This window comes from Mesoplodon densirostris, chromosome 11 (assembly GCF_025265405.1).
Source record: "Mesoplodon densirostris isolate mMesDen1 chromosome 11, mMesDen1 primary haplotype, whole genome shotgun sequence".
In the NCBI taxonomy this organism is placed as follows: Eukaryota; Metazoa; Chordata; class Mammalia; order Artiodactyla; family Ziphiidae; genus Mesoplodon; species Mesoplodon densirostris.
In genome coordinates, this window is record NC_082671.1 from 74,077,744 (window position 1) to 74,097,370 (window position 19,627).

The following is a 19,627-nucleotide window of genomic DNA, read 5'->3' on the forward strand; positions in this document are numbered from 1 at the left end:
GTATAATGTTTTCAAGATCCATCCATGTTGTAGCATTTGTCTGTGCTTCATTCCCTTTTAAGGTCAAATCATATTTCATCCTGTGGATGTATCACATTTTTTAAAATGCATTCATCAGCTGATAGACATTTGGGTTGTTTCACTTTTGGCCGTTATGAACAATGCCGCTATGAATATTTGCATACATAGTTTTTGTGTGGCCATATATTTTCAGTTCTCTTGGGAATGTACTTAGAAGTGGAATCGCTAAGTCATATAGTGACTCCTGTTTACCATTTTGAGGAACTGCCCAACTGTTTGTGCCCAAGTGACTGCACCATTTGCAAACCTGTATCTTAGACTTAGCTGTTTGTGTGCTAAGAACACCAGTGCCCTGTATCTTCACTGCATGCCAGCTAATCGGACAGGTGGAACCAGTGATGAATGCTGAGCAGAGAACTGCAGGATCTTCTCATCACTGCAACCACTCTGGGCACCAGTTCAGACCTGATGAGTAGGTCCAGGGCACTGGGTTAAAACACAGAGGATCCTGGGTATAGGGGCCACCTAGGAACAGATGAAGTTGTTTAACCACGAATGAAGGCACGCTACTATTTAAGAGGTAGATGTCCATGTCTGGGGCCTGCATCCTAATTACATATCATGTATCACTTGCATTTGTTTTTCTTTATTTTCAGTGGCATGCAACAAAATTATTTGAGAATCTATTTTTTGCAGTTTTCAGCTTTCTTCGGCCTCTTTTTTTCCTTTGCACAATAGTCACAGTCAAGATTCTTAATACCTCCAATCTCTCATTGGAGGTCACACCTTCTAGGCGGCAAATTGTGCTGATATCATGGCCCTGCAGTGTTGGTGGAATTTGCACAGGACACAGTTTGTTTGAAGACATCTTGTCTCTGGGCCTAGATCTTAAAGAATCAAGCTGAGCGTATTATTGCCAGAAGGTCAAGGGATCCCTCTGTTCGTGAGAGCAGAGCGTGTAGTGAGACCTTCCAGAATGGGGTTAGGGTTGACCCTTGTCCTCTGTCCTCCCTGCCCTAATTATGTGTCTCAACTGAGATGGGACTTCCATCTTTATGACAAAAGCTGCCTGATGGAAAGATTCTAAACCAAGATTAAACATGTAAATGCTTCCTAAACCACAAGAGCTGTGTATTAAATTAATAAATGCTTAACCATCTCAGGGGTTACAGCCCTGCTGCGTTTCAGACAAATTCTCTGGAGTCCCTCTTGCTGGGTTTCTTTACCAGAATAAACTACCTCTGCCAACCAGAGATAAATTTAGTAGATATACATGGGGGAGAAAGGGCCCCTGTACTGTGCCGTCTCTCACCGGGCTAAGCTCTGCTTATGACTTCTGTTTAACTTGAGGATCTTTTTTTGAAATCACTACCTTGCGAATTTTGGTAGACCAGTGATCTCAGCTAACCAGGAAGAGGGAAGGAGCTTTCTTGGACCTCCAGAGGTCACCCCATTTCCGTTTCCTCACCCCCATATTGGAATGAGAAAAGAGATGGGCTGACCCTACGACCTCTGGGATGGAAGACATTTGTCTGGCACCTGAGATAATTCTAGAAAGAGGTGGTTGGAGAGAATGGGGGGGCTCGGGAAAGTGAGGATGGATGAGATGTGGTCCCAGGACTGAGTCCGAAGTCTGCTCTGCACAAGGAAACAAATTTTACATCTAATCCTATACTTGGGGCACTAGAGATTTTATAAGATGACTAGAGTATGAAGAAAAAATCAGTAGATTAGAAAGGAAATAGTATTAGTGGTTGCCAGGAGTTAGGGATGATGGGGGAGGGGACAGTGCAAGGGAGTGGCTATGATTTTTTAAAGGGTCGAATTAGGGAGATCTTTGCGGTGGTGAAACAGTTCTGTATCTTGATTGCTGTGATGGTTTCATGAATCTACACATATGATAAAGTGGTATATACACATGATACCAACGTCCGTTTCCCAGTTTGTATACTGTAGCTATCTAAGATGTCACCACTGGGGGAAACTGTGATGGGTACATGCACTATTTTGCAACTTCCTGTGCATCTATAATTATTTCAAAGTAAGAAAAAAAAAATGTTTAACCTGGGAGGAAAAAAAAGGAAATAGCAATGCAAACAGAAAAAAGTAAATGATATGATGGACAGTACAAATAATGGCATAGCATCAAAGCAGATATAACCTCTGTTAGGCTTCTGACAAATGGTGACATTTAAAACAGGAGGGCAGCCACACTGTAACTAATGTGGTGGCTGTCATTAAGATTTCCCAAGAGGAAAATGTCTGTGTTTCATGTCACAGACAGTGGGCTAATCTCAAAATTATATACAAAGAACTCCTAGAAATTAATATGGAAAAGACCAATAACCATGGTCAAAGAACATGAATACATAGTTCACAGAGGAGGAAATACAAATGGTTCTTAAACATAAAAAGAGACTCAACTTTCCCCTCTCAAAAATTTTTTTAAAAAGAGAAATGCAAAAAAATATATATACTGAGATACCATTTTTAACTCTTAGGTTAGTGAAAATCTATAAATTTGGTAACAAATTCTGCTGATGATGCTGAGGCCCTCTCAGGCTTTACTGGTGGCAACACAAGTGGATACAGCCCCCTACAGACTCATACTTGGCAGTCAAGACAAAATTCCTGGAACAGAGATGGCTACGTGTGCACCAAGATTCATTTTCCCCTTCTACAGTAATACAGATGCAGCTGGAAAGTGGCTAAGCAGATAAGGAAAGCACTTCGCAGCTCCCTTCCCAGGCATATGCATGTTCTTTCCAGTGGGATATGACTAGAAAAACAGTATGTACGCATGCTTGTGAATGTGTGTGCATGTTTGCAAAGATGGCCATAAGTTCTTCCCCTCCCTATGCTTATGCCCTGTGCCATGACCTTGCAGCCCCTCCCATCAGGAGGAGGCGTCTGTCTTAACTTCCTGAATCTGGCCTGCCCTTGTGGCTTGTTTCAGCCAGTGGAACACAGAAGCAAACGCCAGGAGCAGAGACCTGAAAGTGCTTGCACTGGGGCTCACTCTCCTGCTGCTCTTGGAAGCCTCCTGCCATGATATGAACAAGCCTGGGCTAACCTGTCAGAGGATGGGGAACCATGCAGAGAGAAGCCCCTGTCACCTGAGCTGTCCTTTGAGGACTGTCATATAGTAGCCGTCGCCAGCTGATCAACCAGCTGACAACAGATGCTGAGCAAGACCAGCTAAGAGATCAGCCGCAGCCAGCCAGATCCAGAGAAGCCCAGCTGAGTCAGGCCAGATTACCCACCTGAACCTTTAAGCCACTACATTTGGGGCGATTTGCTACACAGCAGCGTTGACTGATACAGTGTCCTAATTCTGAGACAAGGTTTTTCAGACCTGCATATGCCCCCTCCATGTTTTCTTTTCACCATGTCCTGAGATAACTCATAGTTCAAAGCCAGTGGAATATCTCGTTTTTCAGTCAGGCAGGCAGTACCAACAAATACTTATGAAGACTCCACTTTGCCAACTGCTGGGGACTGAAACTCAGATGCCTCAAATTCAAGGAGTTTACCCTCCAGCAAAGGGGGACAATGCATGTGAACAACGCAGGAGATACTAGAAACATCTCAAACACTGGTGAGTGCAATGATGGGAATAAAATGAGAAGGTTGGTGTGCCTTTCCTAAATTGACAAAGAGAGAAATAGGACCCTTAGCAACTCAGCACTCACCTTTTACAACTGAGGGAAGAGAATCCCAAACTGAGCAAGTCACACAGTGAAGGCTCGTGTTTTGCACAGTAATCCCATGAACTTCTATCAGGCCGTGTTTCACAGGGTATTACTGAAACCAGCACAGGAAGATGCAGAAAACTTTACGAGGTTAGGCAGAGCCCGGCTAGGATTAGAATTCAGATGTGGACCTGGGAAGCAGTCAGGGAACTGACTTTGATTCAGCCCAATGCCCAGGAGGGTAGTGGAGGCATGTGTTAGGGGCGTGAGTTAGAGATAAATGAGTTCTGTGTTCTGTGGGGAGAGGTGTGAGTTACCTGTGACGCTTGTTGGAAACAGAAGCCTGGAGGGTCCTTTCTGCACAGTTGTGGGATCCAGGGAAGGACGTTTTGTCAACTCTGCATGTGCATCTCAGACCCACAGCAGCTTAAGAACCGCTGGAGTAGATGGACAGTCTCTTAGCCTCTCTACAAGAGGAGGCCAACCAGAGCAACTTTTTAACCCTAAGGAGAACACAGTGCTCTTTAAATGAATATCGAGATGAAACAGATCCCCCTTTCCTTAAGAACATGACTTGGTAATCTCTTTTATGCCCCAAATTAAAAACAGAATGTGGGCTGGTGATGTAGCCATCCAGATCAGGCCTCTAAAAGATTGGTTTTCCTTTGCCTTTTTTTTTTTCTTTTTCTCCTTCTAAAATACTAAGTTTCTTCTTTTGGTTAAATGACAGACTTCCCTCTGTAGAGGATGTAAAAATGGCAGTGATTTAGATGAAGTCTGGGAAGGACTGTATGAATTTTTTTTTTTTTTATTTTGGAGGTAAACTCCTCAGGGGTGGAAGATGGGGAGACTGGAGTCTGATCTGGGACCTGGATATCAGGTCCTGCAGGGTCTGCTTGATTTTTATCAGCAGCTCAGGTAACCAGCCTCAGGACCTGTAGCATAAGGTGGGTTTTAGAGGTAACAGTGCCCCCTTCTGGCGTAAGTGGATTTTTAAAGTATAACGTGCAAATCCTGAGCCCAGTGGCACTTTTTTCCGTCTCTGAGGTGGTGGGATGCTTGCCCTAGCCTGTCTTCCGTCTCCTGTGAGATGGACCCCTCTCTGGGGTGTCTGTGCCCTCCCCCATGTGGGCAGCTCAGGGGCCTGCGAGTTTTGCCAGAGATCACTGTGCTGAGTGAGTTCTTCAATCTCGGACTTTCACTCACCATCCTCGCGTATCCATGGGATTCTTTCCCTTTGACGGTGGTATCAGGCTGCAAGTCAAACCTTGTATTTTCCTTTTTCTAAAAACATTACCACCAGCTGTCTATGTGGGATTTTCTGTGTGCATATCTGTGTGCTTTTTCCTGGGTGTATCAGCATGTGATCAGAATCTAAACCTTTACTGGTGACCACCACCAACACATCCCTTTCCCTGTCCAGTCATCCAGCAGGTCCCCCCCAGGGGAGATCTGGCACTCTCTTTCCTACAGGCCTCATTTCTCCCTTATTGGCTCCTACTCTAGTGAACTGTCTGTGGCCTGGTGACGTGGACAGGCCCCACTGGGCAGACAGTGTATGGTTCACTGCAACCATCAGCACAGGTGGAGAAGCCCCATACGCCTGGGTTCAGATCTTGAGTTTGCCGCTTACTAGCTGTGTGACTTTGAGCTGGTGATTGGACTTGTGTGGGCCTTGGTTTCCTCATATGCAAAATGGGGATGATAATACCAGTATCTAACTCGCAGAGTTAGCGTTGAGCCTCAAATGAGTGAATGTATGTTACACATTTAGAGCAGCAATTAGCATAGAGTACCCAGTTCCTGTTTGCCATTATTCTAGCACCTTAGCTTGAGGCTTAAAGTTATCCGGTGGTTGTCTTCCTGGCTGTATTTCTTCAGGGCTCATCCTGGATCCCATTGTCTTGGGAACAAGGAGCCTCAGATCACAGAAAAGTCTGTAGGGAATGGAGTTACCTAAGACAGCTAGGAAAGTAAACTTTTGGTCTCATTTAATTCCAGTTATATTGTCTAGACCCTGATTGCTGGGGTCCAACTTTGTGGCCTAAATTTTCCAGAGGAAGCCACTATTATTGACCCAGATCTACCCCTCCCTCCTTAGGGTACACTGCCTCGATCTCATGCACATGTAGGGCAGGGGCTGGGCCAGTTCCCGGCCATGCACCCCCATTCCTGAGTCGTGGATTCCTACCTGGGATCCATGGATAGATTATAGCAATTCTCAGACCCCCTCAGAAATTGTGCACAAAATTTTGTGTATTAGGTGCATTTTTGGTGGAACTGCCCCACAGAGGTCATCATTTTCTTAGAGGGAAACTGTCCTAGAGGTTAGAGTATATCCCCAATACTTGATGAGTGGTGATGGGGAAGGATATACTTGTAGCTATTTCCCAATTTTTCATCCTACAGGTGCTTTTTTTTTTTTTGTGGTACGGGGGCCTCTCATTGCTGTGGCCTCTCCCATTGTGGAGCACAGGCTCCGGACGCGGAGGCTCAGCGGCCATGGCTCACGGGCCCAGCCGCTCCGCGGCATGTGGGATCTTCCCGGACCAGGGCACGAACCCGTGTCCCCTGCATCGGCAGGCGGACTCTCAACCACTGAGCCACCAGGGAAGCCCTACAGGTGCTTTTTGAAGTCACCTAGAGTTCACTTGCCCGTGGCTCAGGTTGTATGGCATCAAGACCATCAGTCTGGACTTATTTACAATTAAGGAGAATATGCAGAAAGGAAAGCCACACGCTGCCCAACAGAGCTGGGGATTCTCATCAGCTCTTCTGAATTATTCACACTCCCCATTCCCTTTATTAATGGAGGTAATAAAGAGTTGACGGCAGTTTGGAGGCCCAGGCCCCAACACAAGAGTGTTTGGGGTGTTTTTTTTAAGACTCCAGTAAACATATAAAGAGTAAATGATGGTGTCCCCATGGGCTTTTCTGTGAGATTCTTGTCATCACTCCCTAGTAAACGAGGGACAAAGGGGCTTAAATAGGAGAAAGTTGATGTGCTTTCCCTGGTTAATGGCAGCCTTGTTCTTGAGGGTAATCTTGGCCAGTCCTCCATGAATGGAATGGCAACAGGCAGGACCAACTTTGTAATTTGTAGGGTCCAATGCAAAATTACATGTGGGGCCCTTTTAGAGAAATTGTTATCAATTCCAAAATGGTGACAGCAGAGCTTTGAACCAAGCAGAGTCCTTCTCAGCACAGGGCCCGGTGTGACTGCACGGGTCCCAGGACCCTGAAGCCGGCCGCGGCAGGGATGCTGGAATGTGGAGCTTCTCCCCCATCCGTACTTCCCTGCAGCCCACGGGCCCTCTTGCTGTGCCTTCATCATGCCAGGCACACACCTGCCTAACGGCTTCGTGCTTGCTGTTCCTCTGCCTGGAAGGCTGTGTCTCCAAATCACCCTATAGCTCCCTCCTTTCCTCTGGATTTCTGCTCAGATTGTCACTTAGCGGCGATACCTCAGCCTCCCTTCACGCTCTCCCTGAATCCTTTTCGGCAAAGACGTGACTCTCATTATATATTTCCTCGTTTATCATTGATTGCTGTCCTTACCCCAGCGAAGTGGGAACTCCTGGAGGGCTGGGGCTCGGTTGTCTTTGCCCCCTGCTGTCCTCTTTATGGCTGGCACAGGGCCGGGCACACAGATGTTGCACACAGGTGTGTATGGAGTGCACAAGCGGGGATGCTTTGGGCCAGATGACGAAGGCAAGCCAAAGGTGAGAGTTCAAGGAAACGGTGAGGGTTTGTCAAGATGAGGGTGAGTCAAGACTCTTGACCTGCTTCTCACTGATCTTCTCAGGCAGAAGCACTTTCTTCCTCCTGGTCTCCATCCCTCTGGATTCCATTTGTAAGATTCAGGACCCTGACCATGAAGCAGAGGAAAGGCCTTGGTGTAACAGAGGCTGAATGCATCACTGATTTTTGAGCATCTGCTGAAACACCCTACTCTCCAAGGCGTGTTAACAGCTGTTGTGGAGGAGGGGACTCTGAAGGAGCGTGGCTTTGACAGGGTCACCTGATCCTTGCCTGCAGGATTCTCAGAGCCCTTTGTATGCTACTACATGTTGCGTTTCACCAACTTATTAGGCCATGGGAACCTCTGCTTTACCAAGCATCACAGGGCACCAGTGATCTGTGAAGTATGCATGGGGACACCCTGGTTTGGGGGCCTGCACATCAGGAGGCTGGCTCCCATCCTCCCTCAGCACTACCTCCTAGGCAGATTAAGTCAAAGGACTGCCACTCCCTCTCCTGGGTTCTACAGTCTGCAAAACGAAGGCAGCTTTTCTGCTTTTTACTATTGAATGTGTGTTCTGGGTGAGCCCAGGGTTCTCGTCCAGCTCCAGCATTCTGGAAAAGAGAGTCCTGGCTTCCTATTCTCTGATCCCTGTCAAAGTTAATTCATTTATTCAACAAGTATGTGTTCAGTGCTTACCACATGCCAGGGATTCTTCTAGCCCCTCAGAAAACAGCAGTGAAAACCAACAAGCCAAACCTCTGCCCTCTGGAGCTTATTTTCATAAAGGTCCTGGCTGAACAGGCTGGCGGGGAAGTGTTGGCTGTCTGTCAAGGTCTGGATGGATCACTTGGCACTGGCAAAGCCACTCGTAACGCTGTAAAGGAAGGAGCACTGGGACCCCAAGTCTAGAGACCCAGGTTAAGGTCCAGGCCTCGCCACCAGCAAGAGCGACTTCGCAATCAAGGGCTTGTGCTCTGAAATCACTCCACGCAGGTCCAGTCTTGGCTCTACTGCTTGCTGAGGCCTTGAGCACATAACCTCTCAAGATCAGTCTGGGTTTGTTTTTGTCTTCATCTGGAGGATGGGGTCAGAACACCACCTGTTACCAAGGAGACGCTGCACATGAAGCACTGAGCCCAGGGCCTGGTTCCTGCTGTTCACGTGATGCTATCAGTTGCTTCCTGTTATCACATCCCCAGCCAAGTTAGGCAAGTCACTGTCTTTGGACCTTGCTGTCTTCTTCTATAGAGTGAAGTGCTTGTATAAGCCTGTATTTTAGACTCAGTTTAAATAGTATTGGAATGTAGATGATTGTCCCTCCTCCAAATATAGACCAGCCGACTGAAATACGGCTGTGTGAGACGTCTACATCTCCATGTAGGTCCAGGCACACCTCAGAAATATGGCACTGGGGTTCCAGACCACTGCAGTAAAGTGAAAATCGCCATAAAGCAAGCCACACAAATTTTTGGCTTCCCGGTGCATATAAAAGTTATGCTCTGTAGTCTATTAAGTATGCGATAGCATTAGGTCTAAAAAAAAACAACGTACATGCCTTAAGTAAAAATACTTTATTGCTAAAAAATGCTCACCATCTTCGGAGTCTTCAGTGAGTTGTAATAGTAACATCAAAGATCACAGATCACCATAACAAATTTAATAATAATGAAAAAGTGTGAAATATTTTGAGAATTACCAAAATGTGACACAGAGACATGAAGTGAGCACATGGTCTTGGAAAAATAACACTAGCAAGCCTGCTCCACACAGGGTTGCCACAAGCCTTCAATTTGTAAAACAAAAACAAAAACAAAAACACAGTATCTGTGAAGTGCAATAAAACGGAATATGCCTGTATATCTATATATGTATGTTTTACATGTGTACATAAGTCTATGCATACATATACCTATGCATGTGTGTAGGTATGCATCATCACTGGTATGTGTGTACACACAGACACACACACACCAGCTTTCAAGTCTCCAGAGCTTTCTGCAGTTCATTACAACCTTTCAGCCAGCATTCTAGACCTGAAACATGCTGCTTTTGCGCATGTGGGAATGCTCCAAGGTCAGAAAAATGAAATCCTGCCCCTTCCAATGCAAGAATTATATCATTCCTGTTGTAATTCAGGGAGATCTTGCTTACTTTCCTCTTTTGCATGCGTTTGTTTTATTTCTGTTTATTTGAGAGCCGCCTCTCCCTCCCTGCTGGATCTACTCATCAATCTGCTTACCACTTACAGATTTCCTTGGGCAGAAGCATCTTCTTGGGCTGGTCCGCATCCACCTGCCATTTGTGAGATTCAGGACCGTGGCCCTGTAACAGTCTGGAATAGGAACCAAAAAGTGCTTGAATTGCTCTGTGCTCAATATTACTCTGATTTCAGAAGAGTTAGCCCATTTAGCACACAAAGGAATCTCAGCCAAAATTTAGACATGGGTAGCTTTTCCTATTACCTTGAAATTAGTGTCGATTACCCTTAAATTATTGAAGATTGACCACCATGCAGAGTCGTTTCTCCTTTCATTAATCTTACTAACTGGCTGCATTTGTTACAAATCTTTTTTACCCTAGCCAGCACATGGTTCCTTTTCTGCAGAAAGCCTCCTCTCCTGCAGTGCTTTTCTTTTCTTTTACAGCACTTACTTTTATTTGAGCTTTTGATTAATGGTCACACCAGAGCACATCCTGACAGCCTGTGTTTCTACCTGTGTTTCACCAGCCAAGGCATCTGGATGCAGTGTTTGCATCTTCTGGGCTCCTCGGGTATTAAGCACCTCTTTTTGCAAAAACCTTGGTCAGAGTGATACAACACATCTGGCTCAGGCATTTAAAAAATAATATAAAAAATAACAGTGAATATGCTTCCTCATTATAGAATAAAGCATATGCATCACAGAGTATGTTGGAGACTAGAGGAAATCTGGAGGGAGGAGACAGAAATCATATATCTCCTACTACCTAGAGATCGCCATTATTTGATCAGTTACTTCCAATTTATTTTTCTGCACATTTTAAAAGATAGTTGTCTTCCTTCTGTGTGCAATTCTGGTTCCTGCTTTTTATTTTCACTTAACATTATTGATCTTCATAACTATCTCTTTCACTGGCTGGGTAATGTTCCATCTAGTGATTTATCATCATTATTATTTTAAGACATTCTCCTGTTTTTGGCCAGTTAGGATGTTTCTGAATTTTTGTAGATTTAATGAAGACTTTGTTGAATTTCTTTAGCATGTGGCATTCCTTCTTTCAGATTCATTATTTAGTATAAATTAGTAGAATGTGATATCTGGGTCAGAGGACTTGAATTTTCTTAAGGTTCTTAATCTACATTGTTAATTTTCTTCTTAAAAGGCATGCGACGCTTTGTAGTGCAACCAGTGATGTCAGAGAGGGCCCTAGCCGAGGTGCATTTAATGTTTTTGCTCATAAGGAAGTTCTGCCCATGACTTTGATTTTTCTTTAACAGGGTGGTTTTGATTTAAAAAAAAAAAAAAAGGAAAAAAATAGTGGCTTTCAAAAAAATTATTTTAGTTCTATGACCTGCCCACCAACCCACAAGAAAATGGTTCCATTTGCTGGGCTTCAGTTCTCCTCCCTGTAAAATGAAGAGATCAGATGAGGTGATGCATCATGGTCGTATCCCTGTGTGGGGGGACGTTACAGTTAGACAGTTTGACCAAAGCTTCTTTTCTGGTGGAGTCGAAGGAGGAAAGGCTGGCCACTAAGTAGAAAAATGACATCCTGTTTCATGGGGGACAAGCAACCTTGACATCACTCAGATTTGTCTTACCGAGATGGAGTGGGCAGAAATGGCCTCGCGAGAGATGCAGGATGCCATGGAGGTGGTTAGAGGCGAGAAGACACGCTGCGTGTAAACGCATTCCTTCTCCTGGGTGAAGCGTGCCATCCCTGTCATAAGGGCTTGGAAATGTGCCAGCTTTGGGGGAGTTCATTCCCTAGACCGGAGTCATCCTGTCTTTATGGGATTAATCTCAGTGGTGAAACTGCTTAGTTCACCTAAATCCTTAGAATATTTGGGAACTCTGATAACAGAGCCAGAAAGGCTCTGGGGTTTATGATGCAAAGCTGATTCCTGCTTTGCTCTCTGTCGTAGCAACATGGATAATGTGTAGAAAACCCCTTTAGATGCCAGGGAAATACCACCTGTGCTGTCTGTGTCAAAGCCTTCAAGCCTCCTTAACGGTGTAAAGGAGACTCGAATATTACCACTTAAGGTATTAAGCTTCCAGATCTCTCCACGTAAAGGCCTAAGGAAGTGCAGACACAGGTGCAGCTCATGTGGGTGGTACCGGCAGCATAATGAAGAAGTAGCAGTAAAAGCTGCATGTGAAGATACCCAAGTACAGCTGCCACATGTGGAAACATCTGTCCAAATGGGAGCAGAATCTGCCTCCCCCAGACTGGTCTCATTAGTCATTTAATAACCCATCAGTACAAGAGGAAGAGAGTTGCTTTGTGTGTGATGGATGGTTTGACACCATAGTACTATCATGGCACTCTCTACCTTCAGTCGTGTGCATTTGTCTATGAGCCTGTCCCCCTTTCAAGAGCGGGAACCACGTGCCTGTCATCAGAGAGCCCTGGGCATGTAGCACAGACTTCAGAATCAAAAGCTAAGTCAGTTTCTAGCCTTTGCAGGTTTCAATTCTTTTATCCATCGAAACATAGGTGACATCACTCACCAGCAGAGACACTGGTGGATAGCATAGTCCTTAGTCAGTACGGCCCTCTGGAGCCAGGTAATGTGGGCACACATTTTACCTTTCACCTTTTATTAGCAGAGTGGCATTGGCCAAGTGACTTAACCTCTCTGTGGCTCAGTTTCCTCGTCTGTAAAGTTCCTAAGTCACAGGGTTGTTATGGTGATGAAATAAGTAGATACGTGCAAAGCACTCAAAGGGAGTGTGGGACCCAGCAGGCACTGTGTGCACGTTCGCTGGCATCACTGGCACTGCCACAGCCATCCAAGGGAGCTGCAGGGACTAGGGTTCATACCACGATGCCACTTGGTGCACAGCGGGCTTCATAACTGGTTATTGCTATGTCCACGCCTATATCCTTTACTCTCTGCACATCGCCTGCTGACGGGTGGTTTGTTGAATGGAATAATTCCTCAGGTTTATTCTCTAACCTTTTAGGTAGGGGCCAGAGTCATCACTTTATCTTATTGGTGTATTCACACATTCTGGGTCTTTGGGTCTGAAGTTTTCATAAGGAGAAGGTTGGGGATGAGTCCTAGAAGTGAAGCACAGGGTGCTTTTCCTAATTGCTGAGTCCTCAGTAGCTGAAGCCCAGGTAATCAGGCACTGCTCACTTTTCCTTTAATCTCTCTGTGATTCATTCTGTCCCAGTGGAAAGCAGAATAGAGAGATTGTAAAATTCCTGATTAGATTTTGAAGGGAAAAAGCAAATAAACAGGGACTTCTCTGGCAGTCCAGTGGTTAAGACTCTGCACTTCCAATGCAGGGGCCTTGGGTTCAATCCCTGGTTGGGGAACTAAGATCCCACGTGCTGCACGGTGCGGCCAAAAAAACAAAACAACAACAACAAGAAAAAACAAACAGGAAAACAAATAATTCATTTTTAAGAATCCCACCTTTCAATAGATGTCCCCCTGTTAAATATAGCACTGTTCACCGTGCAGTGCAGTGTCTGCTGAGACCCGCATGGCTGTTGTTCTTGTGGCCCTGCCTCTGCATTGCAGGTGGGAGGAGCGTAATGGTGAGGCCAGTGGTTCTCAACAGGTGGCCCAGGGCCCACAGCATCAGCACCACTTGGGAACTTTTTAGGTATTCACATGCTTGGCCTCCACCCCAGACCTACTGAACCAGAATTTCCGGGGGTGGGGCCCAGAGTCTGTGCTTTAGAAACCCTCCCAGTGATTCTGACACATGGGAAAGTTTGAGACCCATTGGGTTAGGCTGAACATTTTAGGCAGGTGATCCCTTTTATAAGACCAGCCTAAGACCTGATATACCTGCTCTTTTTCCTCACTCCCCTAGCAGATATATACCTGTGACCACACAATCAGAGCGGTAAATTGAAGCCAATTAGCAGCTAAGTAACTGCCAGCACTTGTCACCAGGGTAGTTGTTAGTAATTAGCACTAATGACTCTAAAAGGAAAACAGTTGTGGATCAAAGACATCCCACCATTTGAATTCACTCTGAGTTTTTTCAACATTCTCCTGCCATGTTTGTCTTTTACATGCAAACACCATCTCAGTTGGATGGATGCTTCTCTTGAGACAAGACCGCAAGAAGTAGTAACACACAGTGCTGTTTTTTAATGCTTGCCAGAATGAGCTGATTCAGCTGGGGTGAAAGCAAAAGTTATGAATCAACCTTTTGGATGCACCCTGCATAATAACTATAGAGATGTCAGAATATGCATTGTAACTTTCTCCAGGAAGCAGAAAGTGATTTATCGGCATGACAGAAATTGATGGATGAGCTCACCAAATGACAGTTCTTTCTGAGTTTTGGGAGAATAGACCCAAAGAGAAGGAAAAGAAACTAAGAAAGGATAATTTTCAGATAGCAAGTCGAATATGTAAACTTTGATGTTGAGTTACTAAATGTATGGAATTGAGGGGATTCCCTGGTGGTGCAGTGGTTAGGAGTCCGCCTGCCAATGCAGGGGACACGGGCTCAAGCCCTGGTCTGGGAGGATCCCACCTGCCACAGGGCAGCTGAGCCCGTGCACCACAACTACTGAGCCTGTGCTCTAGAGCCCGCGAGCCACAACTACTGAGCCCGCCTGCTGCAACTACCAGAGCCCACGTGCCTAGAGCCTGTGCTCCGCAACAAGAGAAGCCACCACAACAAGAAGCCCAAGCACCGCGACTAAGAGTAGCCCCTGCTTGCTGCAACTAGAGAAAGCCCGCGCACAGCAACAAAGACCCAATGCAGCCAAAATAAATTTATTTAAAAAAAAAGAAAATTGAAGTATAGTTGATTTTACAATGTTGTGTTAATTTCAGGTGTACAGCAAAGTGATTCAGTTATAAATATACATATATATGTATCTATATATTCTTTTAAAGATTCTTTTCCATTATAGGTTATTACGAAATATTGAGTATATTTCCCTGTGCTGCACAGTAGGTCCTTGCTAGTTCTCTATTTTATATATAGTAGTGTGTATATGTTAATCCCAAACTCCTAATTTATCCCTCCCTCCCCGCTTCCCCTTTGGTAACCATAAGTTTGTTTTCTATGTCTGTGGGTCTATTTCTGTTCTGTATATAAGTTCATTTGTATCTTTTTCTTAGATTCCACATAAAGCGATAACATATGGTATTTGTCTTTCTCTGTCTGACTTACTTCACTTAGTATGATAATCTCTAGTTCCATCCATGTTGCTGCAAATGGCATTACTTCATCCTTTTTTATGGCTAACATTCCATTGTGTGTGTGTGTGTGTGTGTATGTGTGTGTATAGGCCACATCTTTATCCATTCATCTGTCGATGGACATTTACATTGCTTCCATGTGTTGGCTATTGTAAATAGTGCTGCAGTGAACATTGGGGTGCATGTGTCTTTTTGAGTTATGGTTTTATTTGGATATACACTCAGGAGTGGGATTGCAGGATCATATGGTAGCTCTGTTTTCCATAAAAAAGTAAAAACAGAGCTATCAAATGTAGGTTTTAGAAAACTCTTCCAAGAAATGATGAAGGATAGAGTTAACATGACGCTCCCATCTGCTTGTCCATCAACATGGTGCGTGTTGGAAGAGGGGAAAGGCTACTTTGGAACGCATGGTGCCCCTTCCAGTTGGCAGTGACTGTATCTTTTTTTTTTTTTTTTTTTGTGGTATGCAGGCCTCTCACTGCCGTGGCCTCTCCCGTTGCGGAGCACAGGCTCCAGACATGCAGGCTCAGCGGCCATGGCTCACGGGCCCAGCCGCTCCGCGGCATGTGGGATCCTCCCGGACCAGGGCACGAACCCGTGTCCCCTGCATCGGCAGGCGGACTCTCAACCACTGCGCCACCAGGGAAGCCCCAGTGACTGTATCTTACTTACTGACAGTCTTCAGAAGATTGGATTGAGTTGAGTGGCGCTGGAGTGAACAGCGTCTGATTTGGGCTGTGTGAAATTCTCCTGTTCAGTATAGATACTGTGTGCTCCGCCGTGATCAAAGCTCATCACTGTGAAAGTTTTTCAAGTTGGCAGATGTTTAGTTGTGCAGGGCCTTGTTAATTAGCAGAGGGAGCAAGTTATCAAAAGGAAGCCTGGCTGTCTCAGCTGTCTCCTTTCTTCCCTCAACCCAAAGGTATAAGATTAGGAACACTTGTTTTAAAAAAACACTTGGAGGGGCTTCCCTGGTGGTGCGGTGGTTGAGAGTCCGCCTGCTGATGCAGGGGACACGAGTTCGTGCCCCGGTCCGGGAGGACCCCCACATGCCGCGGAGCGGCTGGGCCCGTGAGCCATGGCCGCTGAGCCTGCGCGTCCAGATCCTGTGCTCCGCAACGGGAGAGGCCACAACAGTGAGAGGCCCGCATACCGCAAAAAAAAAAAAAAGAGAGATGATGCCAAAAATGACCCACTGTCAGCATGACAAGGAGTCCTGAAGGCCTAGAATGCCCGCTTGCCTTGCCTGAATCATCAGTCAGCCTGTGCACACACACCCCCGATGACGGGGGACCCGCTACCTCTCACCACAGCCCACTGTGCCTCCTCCAAAGAGCTCTGACTTTTGAAAGTTCTTCCTCTTCAGCCCAAATCTCCTCCTATAACTCCCTGCCTTGTTTGCGTTTTGCCCCTCATCATACAGAATCAATCCTCTTCCAAGCATTACCTTTCCAATATCTGGAGCATCTCTGATGGACCTGGTGAGGCTCTTCTTCTTCCAGGGAACCATCCTCACTCCCTGCAGTCCTTCTAGGGCTGGGGCTGATGTGCGGGCTGGGCAAGGGGTGATGGGAGCCCATCTGGATCCTCTCTTCTCCACTGCGTGATGGTGTTACAACAGCTCTGGATGGATGTCAGGGAGGCATCTGGATGGGCCACGGGAAGGATGTGCCGCTCGGGCAGGCTGCTTGTTCCCTTCATTGTAGCCCCTGTCCAAGCCCAGGGCTCCTCTGTGCACCTCGGGACATGGGAGAGGACAGGAAAGGACACAGATGGGCTCCTGAAGCCATGTGCCTGCTCAGTCCTGAACAGACCGACAAACAGAAACTCTTCAGGAATGTGCTGTGTTCTGGGCGTTTTCAGTGTTGAATATTGAGCTTTTAGAAATGGAGCAGCTCAGTCTGTCTGGCTGTCAGCCCTTCACTGCCTCCTCACCCCTGACACCTTTGGCCACTGCCTACCTTCTGACCTGGGGTGACCCACCTGAGTTTTGTCTCCACGTCCAAACTAGGATGGACAGCAAACGCTTGAGTAACGCAGCACCCGCCTGAAAACATGATTAACTGTGCTTCTGAATTCCATTTGTTGTTTCAGTAATCACAACGTCTAGGTAAGGGATGAACTTTTGTTAACGGCTCTATTCCCTTTTAGATGCGGGTATCTTAAGGCAAATGGGGTGCTAACACTTCAGGTGAACTGTTTCATCTTGGAGCCAAAGCAGCACCATGAGTTGGTTCATGCATCTTGCACGGATGTGGAAACTAAAGCTTGGAGAGAAAAATTCACCTGCCCTATTTCTCATGGTTTAGCAATTAGTGGAACTAGGACTCCAAATCCCAACTGTTCACTCTAATATTTGAGCTCTTACTGTTCTTTTTTTAGACATAGCGCAGATACTGTAAAATCCACCCATTTATAGAGTACAGTTCAGTGGTTGTAGTATATTCAGAGTTGTGTGACCAACACCACAATCTAATTTTAGAATTTTTTCAACATTCCAAAAGGAAACCTGTCCCCATGAACAGTCACTCCCCATTCCACCATGCCTCCAGCCCTAGGTAACTGTTAACCTACTTTCTGTCTCTGGATTTGCCTGTTCTGAACTTTTCATATCTATGGATTTATACAACATATGGCCTTTTGTGACTGGCTTCTTTGACTTAGCATAATGTTTTCAAGGTTCATCCACATTATAACAAAGATCAGGATTTCATTCCTTTTTATGCCTGCATGGTATTCCATGGTATGGATATATCACATTTTGTCTATCCATTCATCAATTGATGGACATTTAGGTTGTTTCCACTTTTTGATTATTATGAATAATGCTACCTTGAATTTTCATGTACAGGTTTTTGCATGGACTTATGTCTTCATTTCTCTTGGTATATGCCTAGGAGGGGAATTTCTGGGTCATGTAGTAAGTCCATATGTAGCATTTTGAGGAACTGCCACAGCATTTTCCATGGTCACTGCAGCATCTCCTAGTCACCATTCTTGACTAAAGGAATCACATCTTAGGTGTTCTGGGCAGACCTTCCCCACCTCATTAGTCTAGTTTAGTAACTCACCTGGTGATTTTTTACTCTGTTACACAAAGCAGGAAACTTTCTGAAGCATACCTGATTGGGATCTCAACTTTGGGATACGCCACTTCTGTAACTTCGGGTTTATCAAGTGTTCTTTCTCTAACAGCAAAATGAATTGATGTGATGAGAATCAGTGAACTGAAGGATCCCGTGAGGTGCAGGATATAAAGCCTGGCATAGACCCTAGCCCACAATAGGTACTCTTTCATTCACTCAACATTTATACTTAAACTCCTACTATGTGTTATCAAAGCACATAGCAGGAGCCGAAGAGGTAAGCAGTGGACAATACAGACAAAAGTCCATGCCTACCTGTCTTCATCTTCACCTCTCCACACCTCCCTCTCCCTGGCTCACTCTAGAAAGACTGGTGTTCTGTGTTTCTGGAGTGCATCATTCTCCCTTGTACCTCAGGACCTTTACAGATGCTCCTCCCTCCTAGTGGAATTTTCTTCCCTGTGTTCAGATCAGTTCCTCCTATTTTATACCTACACAGACATCACGCATTACCCCTTTGTAGCACTGATCACGGCTGTTAGTTTACATTTATCTGCATTTGCATGATTCTCTAACATCCATATCCCCCACTAGACTATAAGCTCCAGGAGGGCAGGGCCTGGGCTGCCACTGTTCATTGATTTATCCCCAGTACCTGGCACACCGTAGTAAGTGCTCAACCAATATCGAATGATGGGATGAATACCCGTTCCTTTCCCTGTCATTACAAACTGTCAGACGTGACTTGCTTTAAGCTGGAAGGCAGGCATCATCCACATCATGCCTGGGTGAGTGAACAAGCCGCCTCGTTGTGCAAGCCGCCTGCCACCCTGTCTGGACCACCATGTTCAATTAGAACATGCGATGATGGACAATCAGGTGTTTAGCAAGGTTGAGGTAAAGAAAGACTTGGAGCACTTCCTACCAGTTTCAGGAAAGAACCGCAGAGCGCGTGAGATCAGAGCTGAGGGCTGCCAGTGGGCGACTTCAGGGAAGCCAGCCCATCTCCTTACTCCACAATAAAGTTAATTAATCCTCCCCCGATCGATCTTCCTCCCACCCTGTGACCACTGCCAGCTACTGATCATCACAGGTGCATGCGTCCAGATTCATGCCCCATGAGGCTAGGCTCTTTTTGTAGCAAAGACACAGGGACGACCTCCCACCCTCTCTCCAAGCCAGCATCTTCCGTTTCCTACTCCTGTTCTTGGGAGGAACAGCGCCTCTCCCCGGCCGCTCTGCTGCTCACTGCCTTTGAAGTATAAGTAATAAACTTTTACAGATGGTGACAAGAAAAGCCTCATTAGCTTCGTCCCTGACTTGGAGAGTGGCTCTAATCCTCTTGCCTTCTGACTCCAGCTTTTTAATGTATCATTTTCAATCCGGTACCTCTCAAATTCAGCCCTGCAGCTTCTTTGAAGTGTTACAGCCCCCCACTCCCTTGGTTCCTCTTTATGTTCCAAGCCTGTCTGTGGAGGGTCCTGGGCTGGGCCGGGAAGCCTCCTGTGGGAGCCCCCAGAAGCCTCCATCCTTTCACTGATCCAGCGATCACGGTCTGCCCCCTCTCCACTGTACTCGCATCTGAGCTGAGGGCACTTGATCCTCCTCCAGTCCTTCTGGGGATGGCAACTCTTCCTTTAGTTTAGCACTGAATTCCCATTAGGCCATTTGCTTGGATCGGCTTCTGTGTTAG

At 45.9% G+C, this 19,627-nt stretch overlaps 1 protein-coding gene across 1 annotated transcript in view; it reads left to right on the forward strand.

Moving 5' to 3' along the window:
* LARGE1 (LARGE xylosyl- and glucuronyltransferase 1) overlaps window positions 1-19,627 on the forward strand; it is a 596,546-nt gene that overhangs the window by 404,786 nt on the left and 172,133 nt on the right.